Source organism: Maylandia zebra, linkage group LG22 (assembly GCF_041146795.1).
Source record: "Maylandia zebra isolate NMK-2024a linkage group LG22, Mzebra_GT3a, whole genome shotgun sequence".
In the NCBI taxonomy this organism is placed as follows: domain Eukaryota; kingdom Metazoa; phylum Chordata; class Actinopteri; order Cichliformes; family Cichlidae; genus Maylandia; species Maylandia zebra.
Window position 1 is genome coordinate 2,855,002 of NC_135187.1, and position 11,732 is coordinate 2,866,733.

General features: G+C 39.7%; 1 protein-coding gene and 1 long non-coding RNA gene across 2 annotated transcripts in view; one reads left to right on the forward strand and one right to left on the reverse strand.

Moving 5' to 3' along the window:
• Nucleotides 1-11,732, reverse strand: part of tmem65 (transmembrane protein 65) — a 56,579-nt gene that overhangs the window by 30,282 nt on the left and 14,565 nt on the right. The window lies entirely within an intron of this gene.
• Nucleotides 7,003-9,565, forward strand: LOC143414525 (uncharacterized). The gene is made up of 2 exons (XR_013095149.1): nt 7,003-8,500; nt 8,929-9,565. It is a non-coding gene; the product is annotated as an uncharacterized LOC143414525 (long non-coding RNA).

Sequence of the window (11,732 nt, forward strand, 5' to 3'; positions counted from 1 at the left end):
TCAAAACCTTTGTGACAAGCCAACAATCTGCAAACCATCAGATTACACTCACAGCGCGCCTCCTGCATTAACAGGGTTCCCTACAAGAAGATGTAATGTGTTAACAAGCCTGGAGACGAGCTCAGAGAAAATCTTTCAGAGTTTCTCGCTGTTCCTCGATGGCATTTAGCTCATTAGCTGGAAAAGTAATGGGCGCGGGGGGACGGGTGGGGGTCTGAGCTGCAGACAGTTGCTTATTAGAAGACGTTCGGGGCCAAACCGGCCGTCTAATTAATATGGAAGATGGTGCAGAAGAAAGAGGTGCTGCTTCGGTGCCCGACTACACCATCACACTGAAAAAACACATTAGCCAGTCATCTGAAACCTGACATACTTTTACTAACTTACTTTTACTGCAACTTTTTCCATTTGTTGTAAGAAACTCAGAACACTTTCATATTTAAGGCTTTTCTGGTAGAAACAGTGGGAAGAGCAACAATAACAGGATTGCTTGCTTCTACTTTTACAACTGAAAAGAAAGCACCGCACTTACAAAGAAGTTCAATAGCAGTTTAAGCATCAAGTAAGTCTATGAAGAAAGGAGCTTCTACGAAGCTGAACTGTGGTGATCCTTCTAATTCTGAAAGGAGATTAACTGTTTGGGTCAAACTCTCCCAAGAGGCGCTCAAAGCGCTCTGCTGCGAGGCTGACATTCACTCATCTAATGGGACAAAAAGACATTTAAATAGTGACCTTTAAAACTTTCTGGGTGCTTAAAAAAAGAAAAAACTAGTTAAAGAATTAGAACTCACGTCCACTCCCCCTACACGAATCCGACCAGTACTTGTGTGTAAATACCAGTCCAGTATAGAAATAATGGTACCGGTTTATACGTTATTGAACATGAAATGATATGAAAACCTAAGCAGCAGCTGAACAGACGACGGGGGAGTCAGGCATTGCTTTCACAGCAAACCAGGTTTTGAAATAAATTCATAAACATTAATATTAATATACTACCCATAACAAGCAGCTCTGTATAAACTGCATGTATCACTCACAACTAACACGAGGGGGGGTGATTAAATGTAATTTACTATTAATGCTGAGCTGTTGGTGACGAGATGGCGAGACAGGAAGACAGAGACACACCAGAGCGTTCCCTTCACCTTTACAGCCTATTTCAGTGAGAACTCACCACACAACCCTGTTCACCAGAGTTCATGGTGCTGTTCTCTTCTTCTTTTTCTATGTTTTTAATAAACATTTCGAGCTAGAATGAGCTAACCTACAATAATCTGCAGTTAGTGGACAGAAATGGACTCCAATCAGATCCTGTTATTCAACCTAAAGCAAGCGACCACTTATCAGTGTTCAGTCAGTATATTAGTGTACCCTGTATGAAATGTTGGCTCCTATGATTGTTTCTATTCTGTTAAAAAAATCCTCATAAAAGAAAACTTCAGTAATTCTGAGGAATAACTTCCTGGTTAAATACACCCAAACATCAGTAATGCAGTAGCTCATCCAGCCCACAGTCCTGGCTGTGGCGCATCTTTACATAATATAAAAGTGTCATATCGCACTGCCGTTGCTATAGTAACTCCACTTGTTTACGTTTCCTGGTGCACAACAACGAAACAAAGCCAACCATGTCCGAGAGCGAGAGCTGCGCATCAGCCTCTGATGTTACTTCAACAAACACAGAAGACTGTGAAGGTGGAAGCAACAAAGTGGCAAAAACACATCTGTGAACACAACGAGGCTACGAAGGAGGAGGTGCAAGCAGCTGGTGACAAAACCAAACTGCACTATTTGGGCTCCGTGTGACAGAAAAAGCAAACAGTGGGTGGAAATCAGTGACGTGTGGTGGGAAAAACAGCACGTGAGAATATTGTACTGATCTAAAAGATATTTAAGGTTAAGTTACCTATTGTTAGACTGTTATTTTAGACTGTTGCTTACATTTCCCACCCAGCTGCTGCTGTACTTGCATGTACTGGATATACTGCACTACAACGCTGCTGCTGGCACTGTGTTTCAATAGATTCACATTTGGAGTTCGGTAGTGTGTCATCAGTGACAACAGCTGATTTTTAAAAACAGGAACACATCATTCATTCACTAACACTTCAAAATGCTGCTGCCTGTAAGCAAGTTTTGTATTTTTTTCCTATATCATCATAAATAATCTTCATCGTAAAGTTCCTAAAACACTGATATAATTCTGAGGCTGAAATCACCCACCCCTCCTCACAGTCCATTACAGTTCACAGGTTATAAAACTGTAATGTGTGAAGTTTTCTTCTCATTGGTCGGCTGCAGAGGGTTAAAGTCCACTGTGTGCAAGTTTGACTAAAATCGAACCAACACTGGAGGAGAAATCATTCTCATCAGCTGTAGACAGACTGTGTCACGGCCTCATTGGTCCTAATTTATTAAGCCTGTCATTTCATTACTGAGTCACTGGGTTGCTGCATCCTGTGGTTATTTATAGTCCCACTAGTTCCTCCTTTGTGATACATGCCCTCAAACATGGAGTGAAGCTGAGAGCAGACAGCTTAAGATAAATAATATCAACCAAGCTGATGGTAACACGTAAGGTTCCTCTAAATTTAATAAAATCCTCCCTGAACTGAACCATCGTCCTTGCAGCTTCTACCCCGTTTAAAGTTTCTCTGACTGAAGATGATGAGTGAAAGTGAACGAGTCAGAGTGAGAGAGGAGCCAAAGCATTGCTGAAAGAGAGAAGCTGTGCAGTGTGCGTTACCTCCATCCACCCATCCACCTTTAAATCAGGGGTGGGGGAACTCCAGGCCTCGAGGCCCGGTGCCCTGCAGGTCTTAGATGTGTCCTAATCCAACACAGCTGATTTAAATGGCTAAATTACCTCCTCAACATGAGGCCTGGTAACGAACTAATCATTTGATTCATGTATGTTGACCCAGGGTGAGATCTAAAACCTGCAGGACCCCGGCTCTTGGACCTGGAGTTCCCCGCCCCTGCTTTAGATACTGGCAGTCAGACCAGATCACATCCAGACTGGTGCAGCCCTAAGAGCAAGAGGAGTTTAAAATTGCTCAGCAGAAACCCTCAAATTAATGCCCACACATTTGTTAACTTCTCATGCTGCTGTTCAGCGTTTCTGTAATAGGAAACCTGTTGACATCAGTGAGAGATTTTTAGCTAACAAATATTGTCTGGCAATTTTTCGAAGCTCTCCACACCCGTGCAACGCGGGAAGAAGACACACGCCTGCATAAAACACCTGATACAGCAGTCTCTCTCTCCTAAATTGAAAAAAATCACGTTCAGTGGTGGGCAAATAAAAACTAACAGTCAGAAAAAGAAATCAGTTTCCTGAAAAAGGAAATCAGCGCATCATCCCACACAGCAGCCTCGGTGAACACGACTAATGAGCAACATGCTGCACAACAAAGTGACGGGGAGCTGGTCTGAAGCCGTCGCCGTTTCCTTTAATGTCTTCTCAGTAGAGCAGGGCGATATGACCAAAAATATTTATCACGATATACATTTGAAAATTAGCGATAACGATATAACTGACGATATAATTGACACTAGACAAAATACTTTACAACTCCTCAACTTTATTAGTGCAAAAACAAAACATCAATGTATTTTCACTTAAACAAGCAGCTGTTTATGTGCATTAAAGTTATATAAAATTGTAACAGTGCAAATTCCTTGCTGACAGTTTAACCAAAAAGCATTTCCAGTGGAAACTGGCCGACACATCCTCAGCATAACCATGTATAACATCCACAAAACTTAAAAAGAGCTTATACACACACAATACCGTAATATTATGTTGAAGCACAGTACGTATCACTCCGCGAGGCTCCGCCTACGATAGCCGTAACGCTCCGACAATCCATCAAGCGGTGCGGCTTCGTAGCAAAGTCGTACTGAAACATTTGACAGATTTTCGAGCGCCGTGTACATAAAATCGTTTCGAGGTCAGTAAACACAACCAGAGTTCATACATAAGGCACACAGGATTATAAGGGGCGCTGTCGACTTTCAGAAAAATCAAAGGATTGATTTTAAGTGTCTTACCGTTATTACATAACGACGGCCCGCTAGCATGCGCTACCAAAAATAGTGCTTTGTTGTGTATCTGACGGACGAAAGCTAAACCAGTTCCACACCACTGAAGTTGCAGCATTTTTACAAACCAGTTCTGGTTCATCGTTTCATTCAACGATCCGCTTTCGCCCTTCTCATTCTCTGTCGCCGCCATGTGCGTATGTAAACAAAGGCACTGCACATGCGCGTTTTACCCATATTCGATCGCGATATTTCATTTTCTTATTGTTTCCCAACATTATGCTGGTATTACCGTGAACCGTATGATATGACCCAGCCTTACTTCTCAGTGGGGATTTCACCATTTCAGCACCATCTGACTGTACGAATAAGAATGAGGGAGAACAGGTACTGTTGAATGGAGGAAGGCCGTAAACGCACCACGAGGTATTTGAGGCACTAACCACACACTGAGCACACCCTGGGTGCTGCAGGTCCGGCGTATTGGTCAGTGGATGCCATATTTGTATCTCCCGTGGCTTCTACAGAGTGCTTCCAGACACTCGAGGGGATTACTCACATTTCCTGACTGGGCAGCTGATTTGACTATTTTGGTGCTCCGATGAGTCACCGTGGTTTTGGTTTCATTCACGTGGAGACGCTTTATTTGCTTTCAAGCAAACAGTAAATACCCTGCGAGTCAAACACAGAACAACACACATGTGCACGCACGCCCAGCTGTCCACACCCAACAAATGTACAACCTGACACTGGAAGACACGTCAACACACACACACACACACACACACACACACACACACACACACACACACACACACACACACTAAGCTTATGAGTGAGGCGTTCACTTGCCAGTAACTATTCAGTAAAAGGCTGATTGTGTAAATGGTTCCTCATAGAACAACCCAGCGTTAGGGCTGTGCGATATGACCAAAATCTCATATCCCGATATAAAACATCTATCGTCCGATAACGATATAAATCACAAAAATTTTACATTTTCTGTAAATTCTGTGAATCTCGGGCAGCTCGACTTGCAGGAAGTGTTTCCAGCTGCGCGTCATGTAGCTGGAGTCGAGTGTTTTAACCGATGCATGAAGCTATACATTTTTAGACATAAGTTGTAACGGCCGCCGTTTTCTTTGTGAGTATTTATCACACGGCGTGCTGCGGGGAAAAGCCTGTTCTAACGTTTGAGTCTAAGCTTTATTTTTTAGCACCTGGCGGCTCTTTTTTACTTCTCATCCGTAAATAATCTGCTCTTTCATGTGATTCAGTTTATTTTGAAAAGTCTCAACAGGATCTTGAGCTTTATTGTGAAAGGTGTATGTGGAACAGAAACAAGCGGACACGCGATGGTTTTACCGTTGTTGTTGCTAAGACAACCCATAGAAACAGGCGCTTGTCCGTCCGTAGTGTGGTTATATTAAATATAAGAGAAAGAGAGAAGTTTAAGAAATTAATATAGCCACTACAGTCACCATCAAAACGATACAAACATATTGCCGTAAACAGTTTATTTTGCGACACCACGAAACAAACGATAGCGTAAAATGAAACGATAGACGTTTTTATATCGTCATCCGATATTTATCGTTATATGAACAGCCCTACCCAGTAGAGCAGGGCGATATGGCCAAAAATATTTATCACGATATATATTTGAAAATTTGCGATAACGATATAACTGACGATATAATTGATGCGAGACAAAATACAACTCCACAACATTACTAGCGCAAAAAGACAACCTTCCATTTATTTTCACTTAAACAAGAAGCTGGTTTTTATGTACATTAAAGCTTTATAAAAATGTAACAGTGCAAATGCAAATTCCTTGCTGAAAGTTTAACCAAAAGGCATTTCCAGTAGAAATGGGCTGACATATCCTGAGCATAACCATGTATAATTAGTGTGAATGCTTGAAAAGCATTCACAGTATTGTTATTCGAATCTTTATTAGTGTGAATGCTTGAAAAGCATTCACAGTATTGTTATTCAAATCTTTATTATTATTATTATTATTATATTTTATCTATTCCGTACGTTTTTTGTAATCCTACTCCTTCAAAACCGTTCAACTTAGAAAAACCATTCAAACACCGTTAGATTCCTATTCTTTTGGACAACACTGCTTCTATTTTTCATATTTTTAACATTTATATTTTTAATTTTATTCAACTTTATTCAACAAAAATTTCCCAAAATTTCCCATGTATTTCAATGGGGAGACCCTTCAAATTCTCATTCAACTTATTCATTTTTAAACTCTTACTACTTCCACATACATTGACATAGAGCCACCATTCAAACTTTAAAACGAAGACAAGACATTCAACTATTCAACTTGTATTTATCTTTTCAATATCTATTATACTTTTTCTTCAGTTCCAGTTTAAGTTTCATGATGTTTTTTCACCCGTTTCAAAATTTATAATGGGTGTGTATGGGACGGAATGTTGGGGCTAGAGTGAGACAGCTCAACTGCTAGAGTGAGAGGAGCAAAAAAATTAATCTTAAAATCTTTTTTAAAACTGCTGCTGTGTCCACAGCGTTTGCTCTACAGGTATGATTTTACCCTCAAAACGTAGCCATGGCTGTCCTCTTTCATCCAATGTGTTTACTATTGTCCTAGGTGTTACGGTTCTTTCATAAATGTCACCAATGCACAGCCTCCTCCTTCCAACTCTTCCATAGACTCTAATGTTAAAATGGCTCAGAAGGTTCGTTTGAAAATCAGAAGAGCATGGTGTCTTTACACTGTCACCACGTCCATATAATAAACTCCACAGGCATGAAAACTGAGAATTTGGTAGACTAGAAGCTGCTGTCGCTCACGGTGAAAGAATTTTGTCAATACGACTTGTACTTTTAATTTGGGAACGATTTGTTTCGGCCTGACTTTTCTGTTCATTTTAAGCAGCAAAAGTGAGGCGCATGTCTGTGTCGTGTGTATGGAGCCATTGTCACTATAGCAACCAGGCTCACACCTGCCTGCTTAACGAGCTCTCTCTCACTCTGCCAAGGTTAAACCTAAAAATGTTAGATTGTAGTAAGATTAACTTTTTCAAAAGTACAATAAGACAGATTTGACAGGGTTTTGCCACAGATTAATAGTTTGTCACTAGTTAGTATATGCCAACTAAGTAGAGCATTGTGATTGGCACAAAGGTTTTTCAGATCTGGGCAGTTGGAGTCAGTTGATGACTTCAAAATCATCCTTTCTGACTGGATAATTAAAGCTCTCAGCATCTATCGGTCTGTAGTTAATTTCCCCACCTTTTAACTAACGTTTCACTAACCTAATCTCATTTAATGTCTCTGTTTATAGTCTGTATAGTTTATCTCCCCACGAATATACTCAAAGTAGTCTTAAAATAAAACCCACAAAACAGTTCAAGATTTAATACTTTTTATTTGCTCATTTAATGCCAGTTGCCCTGTTTTTCTGTATGTCACTCATTCGCTTATACTTGGGCAAAAAGGACCAATTTTTACACTAGTATAGTGTATTTTTTCCCTCTATCTCTCTATGTCTGTCACACACAGAGACCAACACACAGACATGTATATGCTCATTATTGCTGTTCAAACTGATGGTCAAATTTCCAAGCACCACCTGAACGCCTCATCTGTTTTTAACCTATCACTGGACCAACTGTCGTCATTCCGCTTTGCTCTCTGCTGTGGTAAGTACAGTACACTCAGTACTGCAGTGTTTTATTTTTATGATGGAAAAAATACATGTTTGACATTTAAACTCACATATCAAGTCCAACAGAGTTAAAAACAATTCAAAGAAGAAAGAAAGAAAAAAGAATAACCTTCGCTATCATTTATATACGTTTATTACGTTTTGCTGTTAGCAGCAGTGCTAACGCTAGCTTCAATGCTAATGCTAGCAACAATGCTAACGCTAGCTATAGTGCTAACACTAGCCTTAGCAGTTGTTAACTGACAAAAATAATATTCCTGTGATATTTCTTGCCGGTCAGTGAGACAAAAGTAAGAAATTAGCTTTATTATTGCCATTGTGGCTCAGTTTTAACAGTAAGAGTGCTAGCGCTAGCAGCATTGCTAGCGCTAGCAGCATTGCTAACGCTAGCTGCAATGCTAACGCTAGCTGCAATGCTAACGCTAGCTGCAATGCTAACACTAACTGAAGTGCTAATGCTAGCCGGAATGCTAGCGCTAGCAGCAATGCTAAGGCTAGTAACAGTCTAACAGTAGCCTTACATAAGTGGCAATACTTCAGTTAACTAGTTTGAATTGTAAAATGACTGCTGTATCAGTTGGTGTGCTATATTACTCTATAATTACCCTGCTGACTAGAAGTTCAGTGTATCATGTCGTGTGGGCTTTGTATTTCTGTTAGTCTGATAACACTGTACAGACAACTAACGTATTATTTCTCGTTTCTTTCAGGAACCTGACTGACACTGTGCTTTGCCTGGTAGGTGTGCACATACTGTAAGAGAAGTAGACCAAAATAAAAAAATTATATGACTAATATAAGCTGTAAAGTGATGGGTTCAAACTTTGTGCTAGACCTTTTAAACACAATTTTATAATAAATACACATAAGTGCAGCTTAACAATTGGGCTAAAATATTTTTTTCGTACATTTTTGTAGTCACACTACATGTGATTAATTAATGATTCACTCAATCATATTTGTATTTAAAAATATTATTGCTGAATTTAATTAAATATTTATTCTTTTAAAAAGTGCCCAATTATGCAACTTTTTGCACATGGCAGCCGACAACAGTTTAGCTTGAATATTTGTTTTGTCCTTTTGCAGTAGTCACATTTAGTTCATACAATTACCATGTGATATAATTTTAATAAAATTATTTTTTTTTCTTGTTTTTTGTTCAGAGTGTGTAGAAGAAGAAGAACAAGGACCAGATCTCCAGTCTTCTCTCTCACATCCCAACCCCCCAACCCCTCTATCCTCTGTCCTGCTCCACCTATTGTCTCTGCCTTCTTTCCATCTGTATTTCACTCTGTGGTTTGTGAGAAATTTTGCCAAACCAACAATCCTTTTGCGGTTTGATTTAAAGCCGTGTCTCTCCTGCTCTGTCTGTTCTCTCTGCTAAATTTTCTCTCTACCTGTTTTTCACTCTTGGCTTGCTGCTGAAAAACGCCAAGCCAACAAAGCAATAAAGAGTGCATATTTTGCCTCAACCTATGAACAAACTGAACAAACAAAGAAAAATCTGCGGTTTGATTTAAAGCCGTGTCTCTCCTGCTCTGTCTGTTCTCACTGCTAAATTTTCTCTCTACCTGTTTTTCACTCTTGGCTTGCTGCTGAAAAACGCCAAGCCATTAAAGCAATAAAGAGTGCATATATTGCCTCTACCTGAGAACAAACTGAACAAAGAAAACTAATTCACGGTTTGATTGTGATTTCCCAGCCGTGTCTCTCCTGCTCTGCCTGTTCTCTCTTCTAAATTTTCTCTCTACCTGTTTTTCACTCTTGGCTTGCTGCTGAAAAATGCCAAGCCAATAAAGAGAGTGCATAATATTCTCTCAACTGAAGAACAAACTGTCAAACGAAAGACAACTGTTTAAGACAAATAAAAACTGAAATATAAAAACAAAGACAACATCTCCTGGTGTGTGCCACTCTTATCTTGTGAACATATTTTCTAAAGACTAAGAAACACTTGCAGGTGTGTGAAAATGCCAAGGAAGCAGAAAAAGTCACAAGCTGCAAAACAACGCTGGAAAAAGTTTCATGAGTTTCACAAAGTACCAACATGTGAACAAGCTGAGTTTGATTTTCCTCAGAGCTCTGCAGAAGACAGTGTGTCTACAAAGACCAATTCTGACAGTGTCAAACAGGCAGGTCAACATGTTCCTGCACATGTACAACAGGTATCTTATGCTGATGCTGTAAAGAGTGGACTGCAGCATAAAGTTAATGAACAACATGAGGTGTCAAGTGCCCCACAGGTGGGTTATGCTGACTTTTTGAAAAGAGGCTGTCACAGTGATGTGGCAGGACCATCTCATGCAGAAAGAGTGAACCTTGAAAACCAGCCCTCTGTTATACATGTCTGTGCATCTCGCAGCCAGGCTCATCCTAAATATGGAGACTCCAGAAACAAGCAGTGCACATGTAACTCACTCACATTTCTTGCTTTCCTTCATGAGAATGAAAACATGACTACAGCTGACCTTAATCTGGTCTTGGATAAAGGTGATGTGATGTACAAAGAGGCCAAGAAAAGATTTCCTAAAAATATTCATTTGGCAACCGATGAGCTGCCAGACAAAGTTGATGCTCGCTGGTCTATGTATGATGTCGACATGACACAGCCTTCCCGGTATGGGACATTTGAAGAACCTCCAGAGGAAGCAGTAGATACCTTTCTCAGCTTAGAAGCAGGACTGAGCTGCCTGTTGTCAGATGTGCAGTATGCCTTATTGATTATGAGTGGATTGTGTATCGCAGTGTTCAGATCCACATCAGGCAAATATGGTTTCTTTGATCCACACTCCAGAACACCCAGTGGTCTTCCTCTATTACTACAGTCACGTAATCGTGGTACAGCTGTGATGCTGAAATTCACACTCCTCAGTGACATGATTAAGAGGATCCAAGATTCTTATGAAATGATGGAGATATCACCCTCTTGTAACTATGAACTGAAGCCTGTGCAGTTCTACAGTATGAGCACAGTCAACCTGAGTGATACTATCACAGACACAGTCTGCAGACCAACAGCTGCCACTGCTGTGGCATCTACTCACTCTGATACAACTGTTGATGAAGCAAACTCCTCTACTCCAAGGAGAAACACAACGACTGATCTGACTGAGAACATCTTTTGTCAAATGTCCATTTGTACGCCACCGGTGAAACAAAAAGAAGTTCACGTGACTCAGTTCACATCATATGAAGATCAGAATGAACCTCCTAATATACCAACTGAAGAACTATGCAGTGAATTAAGTTTCCTTCCATCAAGTGATGCTTTTTCATGTCAATCAAATGCTGCCATAACAAATGTTGCTGCCTGTGACCTTTCTGATATAGTTTTACAAAAACTGAAAAAAGTTAATAAACAACAAAGGCACAAAATGAAAAGAAGATTAATGGCATCAGAGAAACCCAGAAATCAGAGAAAAGAAAACCAAAAAAGGAGAGAACAACAAAAGTATGCTTCAAATAAAGATTACAAAGAAAAGAAAAAATCTTGCGCAAGCGAGACATATAAAAACAATCCTGAAGTTAAACAAAAACAACAACAGTATATGAAAAGACGTTACTGTGAAAATGATGAATTCAGAAAGAAACAAAAACAATATGTTAAAAAACGTTTTTCTGAGAATGCTACAGTTAGAAAGAAACAACAACAATATATTAAAAGACGCTACTGTGAGAACGATGAATTCAGAAAGAAACAACAACAATATATTAAAAGACGCTACTGTGAGAACGATGAATTCAGAAAGAAACAACAACAATATATTAAAAGACGCTACTGTGAGAACGATGAATTCAGAAAGAAACAACAACAATATATTAAAAGACGCTACTGTGAGAACGATGAATTCAGAAAGAAACAACAACAATATATTAAAAGACGCTACTGTGACAATGCTGACTTTAGACAAAAACAAAAAAACTATATAACTAAAAGGTATCAAGAAAACCCTGAATTCAGAGAGAG